This window comes from Mus musculus, chromosome 3 (genome assembly GCF_000001635.26).
Source record: "Mus musculus strain C57BL/6J chromosome 3, GRCm38.p6 C57BL/6J".
In the NCBI taxonomy this organism is placed as follows: Eukaryota; Metazoa; Chordata; class Mammalia; order Rodentia; family Muridae; genus Mus; species Mus musculus.
This window is the reverse complement of record NC_000069.6, coordinates 122,652,728-122,660,588: the sequence shown is the minus strand read 5'-3', so window position 1 is coordinate 122,660,588 and position 7,861 is coordinate 122,652,728.

Below are 7,861 nucleotides of genomic sequence, written 5' to 3'. Positions count from 1 at the left end.
ATAATAAATTTTCCTTTGCTGTAGATTTGTCCAAATAAAAAAAAAGAGATAAGAGCAAGAGATTGCTCTCAGAATTTACCTATAGCTCTGATATGCCCTCTAAAATTTAGGGAAAAAATCTTAGTTTAATTTTTTAAACTAAGTTAAACTTAAAATTTAATTTAATTAAATTTTAATTTTAGTATCTCCTTTAGACTCACAAATAGTTTTCAGAGCTATTTGTTTTTGTAAATTACTAATTTTATCATTTTTCTTTTTTAAGATTATTTTATTTTTCCATTACAGCAGGCTACACAATTGACTTAATAAAAAAAAAATTATTGCTGAAGGCTTTTTAGTTAATAAGCCACTTTGGAGATCGTCATGTTCCCTGTTGAGGGAAGAAATGCCAAGTTAACTTCAGCTGGATTTTCACTTTTGCTTTTCAGCTTGTATTGAAACATAACAAACATTAACAAACTAAACAAACAAACAAAAATACCCAAATACCTTTTCCCCAGACATTCTGCTTGGATAACATAGGGAGGGATGTCCTTGGGGGTGAGAAGGGGAGAGCAGAGGCAAACTTAAGGAACCAAAATGCCTTCAGGGGTCTCTAAGCAAACAAAACCAAACGGAATGCTAGAAAATAGAATATTTCCATAGCCAACAAACAAAATAGATACCTAAAACAAAAAGGAGCAAAAAGAAACAAAAGAACATGTACCAAAGAAAATCCGTAAACAGACAGCTCAGAATAAACCAGTGGACCCTTAGCTTGCCAAATCCTCCTGAGGAAATGATGTCAGGTGGCTAGCCAGCTCCTGTGGATCCATGCTTGCCTCTTGCTTCTCTCCAGGTTATTGCTCTGGTGAAAGGGGATCTTTCTCAGTGCTGCACTTTGGGCTCTTCATTGTTGACACAAAAGACGCAATTCTCATCTCAAAGGGGATAAGAGGTCATTTATTCTGAGTCACCATGGCGCAAGAACACAGACTTAGCTTTTGCCCATATTCATGTTCCAAAGTGGAAGAAGTTTCATGAAACTTTTATGATAACAGAACAAAGAAAATCATAAATCAAGACACTTTTCAAATATACTGGCAGGAACATTATGTAGACAGGTTAAAGCAAAGTGGCTCTGCTATAGGCCTCAGACTCTGTGTGATAACACCCTTAGCCCATTGATTGGTGGGGTCAAGTGTCTGCACTCCGAAAGATTTACCTTGGTGGTCACAAAGATGTCCATACACAGAGGAAGGAAATAAATGGCTCGTAAGAGGGCTAAAGATACCCCAAGATGGCTAGGTTCTGGACTTGGAACTGTCCACAGTCATGGAAGTCCTAATTAGTCAGCCAACCTTTCAGGAGTTCAAAGGAAAGTGCAGCTGCTTCCCAAGAACTTTCATCCACAGAAAAAACTGGGAATCAGTCACAACTAGGAGGCAGTTGCTTATTACATTTTCTCAAACTATAGTAACATAGAGTACGAATTATTAGTTGTCACATAGAGTCTGCATGGGAAAACCGTTTCTTTTGGACTTGTGGACGTCAACTGTTTCCTACAATCACATATCTTCCAGGTGATAGCAATGCTTTACTGCTAATCACCTCCTGACCTTTGCCTTTTGCTACATGCTTCAGTAATAATTTGTGGTGTCAGATATAAAAATGAGGCCATTCGATTAAAGTATGTTTAATACATGTAATGCTAAGGTTCATCAGAGATGAGTTGGCATGCATTTTGGTTTCTTTATCTACTAACATGAAAGTATCTTGTGCTCATTTCATCTTCTTGATAGGTTAGATTAGGTGTTATTTAAAAAGGATAGAAATTATAAAAATAGACTCTAAGGAAAATATACAAACAATAAAAATTAGCTCACTCTTTCTGGTTTTGCTTGTTTATAAAAAGGAAGCCTAATTGGATCTTAGAAACCATAGGGCAAGAATCCATGACCCCCCTCATTCTTATGTCTTTCATGCCTCCCAAGACAGCACTACAGGAATGACACTACCACCATTGATTTCTAGCTATAGATAGACCCTCTCCCCCACTGGCCAGATTATCTACAGATTTTGTGAGATGAAGCAACTTATGCCTTCTCCTTTCACTAGCTGGAAACTTATCAGGGTTGGGTCTCGTCCTGAGGGGACACTTCCCACTGTTCCAGTTCTCAGAAGAAGGCTCCTCCTTAATGGTAGTAATCCCTTTAACAGCCTCTCTTTCAGCATCCTTGCCTGTAACTTTAGGCTTCCTAAGGCTTGTTTTCTCTACAAACTATATACTTTGTGATTCTTTCTGCCCCATGTGGTTTTTTAGTTGTAGACATAAATAAAAGCTATCAAATAAAGACTGTAATATTAGAGTGTAAGCCAAACTAACCCTTTCCTACTTGAGTTAAAAGCATTAGGTTAAAACTCCGCCCCCCCCTTTTTTTTTAAAATCTATTTATTTATTATATGTAAGTACACTGTAGCTGTCTGTCTTCAGACACCCCAGAAGAGGGCCTCAGATCTCCTTATGTATGGTTGTGAGCCACCATGTGGTTGCTGGGATTTGAACTCAGGGCCTTCAGAAGAGCAGTCAGTGTTCTTACCCACTGAGCCATCTCACCAGCCTGCTGTAACAGCAATAGAAAGTAAACTAAGACAGATTGGTATCATGAGTGGGGATTCGCTGTGACATAGCTCAGCTGCAGTGGAGACCACTACCAAGGACCGTGTCGAGTGGAACCAGCCTGAGCAGTGCGTTTGGTCATATCATAGTTATAATTTTAGTTTGCTGAGCAACTACCACACTGATTTCCCAAGGAGCTTCACTAGTTCACAGTCCCTGTAACAGTGTAAAGATTCCTACTTCCTTACATCCTTGCCAGCATTTGTTGTGGTGGTGTTGCTGCTGTTATTGTTTTATGAGAGCTATTCTGGCTGGGATGAGATATCGGAATCTCTGAGTAGTTTTCATTAGAATGATTAAAGATGCTAGAAAAAATTCTTTGCATGTTTTTTCACCATTTTCTCATCCACTTTTGAGAATTTCCTATTCATTTCACTAATGATTTGCCTGACTGTTTTCTTGCTCTCTTTGCATTTATGCTTTTATCTCTTTATACATTCTAAATATCAATTTTTTTGTGTGATGCACAGTCAACAAATATTTCCCCTCGTTCTGTAGAATGTAGAGATAACCCCTTGTATACTGTTTGGAAACATCACATATCAATCTGAAGCTCATGGCCTATGAGCTGAGGCTGGAATTGGAAGGTGGGAGTTCTGATAGGGAGAGAGGAATTCTGGGATAGAGTCAGGCGCAGGAAGACATTCACCCTGAACTCTGAGGAGAAAGATACTTGAAACTAGGAGAAGTAACCAGCCATGTGGCATACATAGAATAGAAGAAATCAGTTAATTGATCTTACACGCGTTCTCACGACCGGCCAGGAAGAACGCAACAAACCGGAATCTTCTGCGGCAAAACTTTATTGCTTACATCTTCAGGAGCAAGAGTGCAAGAGCCAGAGCAAGAGCGCAAGAGCGCAAGAGCTTTATTGCTTACATCTTTAGGAGCCAGGGCCAGAGCAAGAGCAAGAGAATGGCGAAACCCCGTCCCTTTTTAAGGAGAATTATTCTCCGCCTAGGACGTATTACTCCCTGATTGGCTGCAGCCCATCGGCCGAGTTGTCGTCACGGGGAAGGCAGAGCACATGTAGTGGAAAACTACCCTTGGCACATGCGCAGATTATTTGTTTACCACTTAGAACACAGGATGTCAGCGCCATCTTGCAACAGCGAATGTGAGGGCGGCTCCCCACAGATCCCCCTTTTCTTTTAATAAGAGCAATAGGCCACCCATATTAATGAGAGTGGAGATAGAGGTCAAATCCCCAGTGTGCAGGTAAAGGAGCCGTACACATAACCTCCTCCCAGGTTTATCACCCAGAGGGGTCCTGGTCTGGTCCCGTGTCGTTTTACCTGGGGAGAAGGACACTTGGACACTCAACCTTCTTGAAAGATGACATGTCTCCCTAGAATAGGCTCATATGTGCCGCAGAGCCCTTCTACTGCAGTGCTTAGCCATGCAACTCTCTCGGGCTGCTGAAGCACACTCACTCTATCCCGTGCAATGAGACTAGCCTCGTGGGGTGCAAGAGCTGAATGGCCAGCGACCTATTGCTTAAGCATAGATAACCATATATCAGGGGAAGCACCATGTTCTAGAGCTGCAAGTGCCTGGGCAATAACCACCTTGTCTCTCCTAGTTTGGGCCTTAAGCTTACAGACCAACCAAAGAAGCAACACTAATCCACAGCAAAGTGTATCTCCAAATAATCCCACCCATACCCATTCTTTAAAGAAGGAAAATGCTGAGGAGATCCAATTGGGTAATCCTTTGGTCAGGGAACAGGTCCAAGCGCGTGGAGTTGACCTGAATGATGGCAAGTCTCAATTCCCGAAGGGTCTGTTCAAATTCAGCCGTCCAATTCTGTAACATATACTGAGAAAGACTTTTTGACAAATTAGCTGCCCTAGTAAATTTCTCATACTGAATGGAAGTAACGCACAATGCCGGAAACTTTTGTTCACATCGCAGCTGAGCTATTTGCCATAATACATCTAGTTGTTCCTGGACAAGATCTATGCGTTGATTAATTTCTGCCCATGGAGCATTTTTGGGATTGGAGGATGGCGGCCGCTAAGCCTGCATTGGTGAGAGGTCCCCCAAGCTCCCGACAAACCCTGAGCCAGTCTTGTAAACCTTTGTTCTTTCTTGGGGCTATGGCCGCTCTGCATTCCTGCGTGGCTTGCTCATAAATGAGCTGTTCTACCAGAGGTGCGGCTTGCTCTGAATCTCCAAAAATACGCTCTGCTGCCTCTGTCATTCTGGCCACAAAATCTGAGAATGACTCCTGAGGTCCCTGGACGATCTTTGTTAGTTGTCCAGTGGCTTCACCTGCTCGGGAGAGCGCCTTCCAGGCCCTAATAGCCTTTTCATCTGATTCAGAACTACTAAGAACTGGCTCCTTGAGCTCATCTAGTGATGAGTATAGGCTCCTTCTCCTAGAGACCTCCGCTAATTGATCTTTTTTCTTTTCTTTTTTCTTTTCCTTCCTTCTAATCTCTCCCCAGGTATTCTTACCTGACCTAAACTTTTCCTCGGGTTCAAGACCCGTGGAAAGGCCTGTATACTTATTCTGTGCACCATATTTCCTCTTTGCTCCTACTCTCTCTCCCCGCTTTACTTCTGATAGATTGCCCTGAATTTCATCCAGAATTTTCAGCCCTGCCTTAACCGCTTGATAACATGTGAAAAGGAACAAAAAGGCTCCTAACACTAGAGAAAGTTCAAGGCCAAACATACCTTGTAAAGCTATTTCCCACTTTACTTCTGATAGACTGTCTTGAATTTCGTTAGAAAGTTCAAGACCAGACTTACCTTGTAAAGCTATTTCCCACTTTACTTCTGATAGACTGTCTTGAATTTCGTTAGAAAGTTCAAGGCCAGGCGTACCTTGTAAAGCTATTCCCCACTTTACTTCTGATAGACTGTCTTGAATTTCGTTAGAAAGTTCAAGACCAGACTTACCTTGTAAAGCTATACTTACGGGTACCCTGTTCCCCAGCTGAAGAGTTCTGAATTCACGCAGTTGAATCCTTCTCAACAGTCTGTGTTACGGGAACACTTCATTACCACCATTCCCCAGCTGAAGAGTTCTGAATTCACGCAGTTGAATCCTTCTCAACAGTCTGTGTTGTGGGAACACTTTATTACCACCGTTCCCCAGCTGAAGAGTTCTGAATTCATGCAGTTGAATCCTTCTCAACAGTCTGTTTTACGGGAACACTTCATTACCGTGACCCGCAGTTCTGGTTCCGGAATGAGGGATCTTCCTTGCACCGGTGATGGTAACCGTCCCGGGTTTTCTCATCCCAGGATTTCTCGTCCCGGGTTTCAGCACCAACTCTTCCCGAGTTTCGGCACCAACTCTTACACGCGTTCTCACGACCGGCCAGGAAGAACGCAACAAACCGGAATCTTCTGCGGCAAAACTTTATTGCTTACATCTTCAGGAGCAAGAGTGCAAGAGCCAGAGCAAGAGCGCAAGAGCGCAAGAGCTTTATTGCTTACATCTTTAGGAGCCAGGGCCAGAGCAAGAGCAAGAGAATGGCGAAACCCCGTCCCTTTTTAAGGAGAATTATTCTCCGCCTAGGACGTATTACTCCCTGATTGGCTGCAGCCCATCGGCCAAGTTGTCGTCACGGGGAAGGCAGAGCACATGTAGTGGAAAACTACCCTTGGCACATGCGCAGATTATTTGTTTACCACTTAGAACACAGGATGTCAGCGCCATCTTGCAACAGCGAATGTGAGGGCGGCTCCCCACAAATTGAGTTACTAGCTAGTCGGGGAACAAGTCCAAGCTTATGGTTTAGGCTTTTATTCATAAATAATACGTGTCAGAGCTGTTGTTTTGGGAACTAGGGTACCAGTGGAAAAGCCCACAATTAGAGTAGACTGTCCCTTAACTCAATTAATTGTTCCATTTGCCATATAGAAGATTTTTAAATGTAAGCAATCCCATTTGTTAGTTCTTGGTTCTTAGTTCTTCAGTTCCCAGAAAATCCTTACTCACAGTTATATTTTAAGGTGCTCTATGTTCTCAGATGACAAAGTTATTTCCTGTTCTTGTCTATTTGTTATAAATGCTCCCTTTAGCTGGATAGGTACTTCTTTCATTAGATTTTGGAGATTTTTCCACTGCAATTTTATTGGATATATTTGTCATGTCTTTATTTTTGAACTTCTCAGTCTACTGTACCCAATGAGTAATAAATTTGGTCTTATAAATGGAGCCCTATAGATATCATATATTCTACTTGTATTTTTCTGTTATTTTACCTGCTATTGCTTGAATGTTCCAAGTAACTGACTTTCTAACCTTTCACTGAAGTATTTTCAGTTTTATGCTGCTTAGTGTAATATTGGCTATATGTCTAGATTTTTACTATGTTGAGGTCATGTTTCTTCCACTCCTAATTTTTTTTATTTTATTTTAGATTTATTTATTGTTATATGTAAGTACACTGTAGCTGTCTTCAGACACACCAGAAGAGGGTGTCAGATCTCATTTCAGATGGTTGTGAGCCACCATGTGGTTGCTGGGATTTGAACTCAGGACCTCTGGAAGAACAGTCAGTGCTATCAACCACTGAGCCATCTCTCCAGCCCACTATTCCTAATTTCTTCAGGACTTTGACCATGAAGGAATAGTGAACCTTTGTCAAAGACTTTTCACCCATTGATGTGATCCCAATATTTCTGTCCTTAAGTTCATGTTGTATACTACACTTGTTGATTTGTTGGACAATCCTTGCATCCCTGGAATAAAATTGATTTTTTTCATGGTATATGATCTTCTAAAAGTGTTCTTAACTTTAGTTTGAAGGAGTCTTCAGAGTCTTTTTTTCATCTATTTTCATCAGGCATGTCAGTTTACAGTGGTTATACTTTTTATTTTTGTTTTCTTTTTAAGGCTTTGCTGTCAGGGAAAAGCTTTCGCAGTATTTTAAGGCTTTGATATCAGTGGAAAGCATTCACAACACGATAGATCAATTGGATGTTAACTTTGTATCATTAGATATGTGTGTTTCATTTGAGATACTCACAGAAGTCAGAAAATTAGTAAGGGACAACGGGGCATCTTTCAAGGGATGGAAGAAAGAACATAGTTATATAAAGAGAAAAAAGAGAATATTGGAGTAAGAAGGTTAATCAGGGAAGGTAATGGGAAAACAGGCTATAGTAGGAAATACAGGGGGGATACCTACCACTAAGGACCTACTGAATAATCATATGAAAAGCTACTACTGCAGAAGCTTT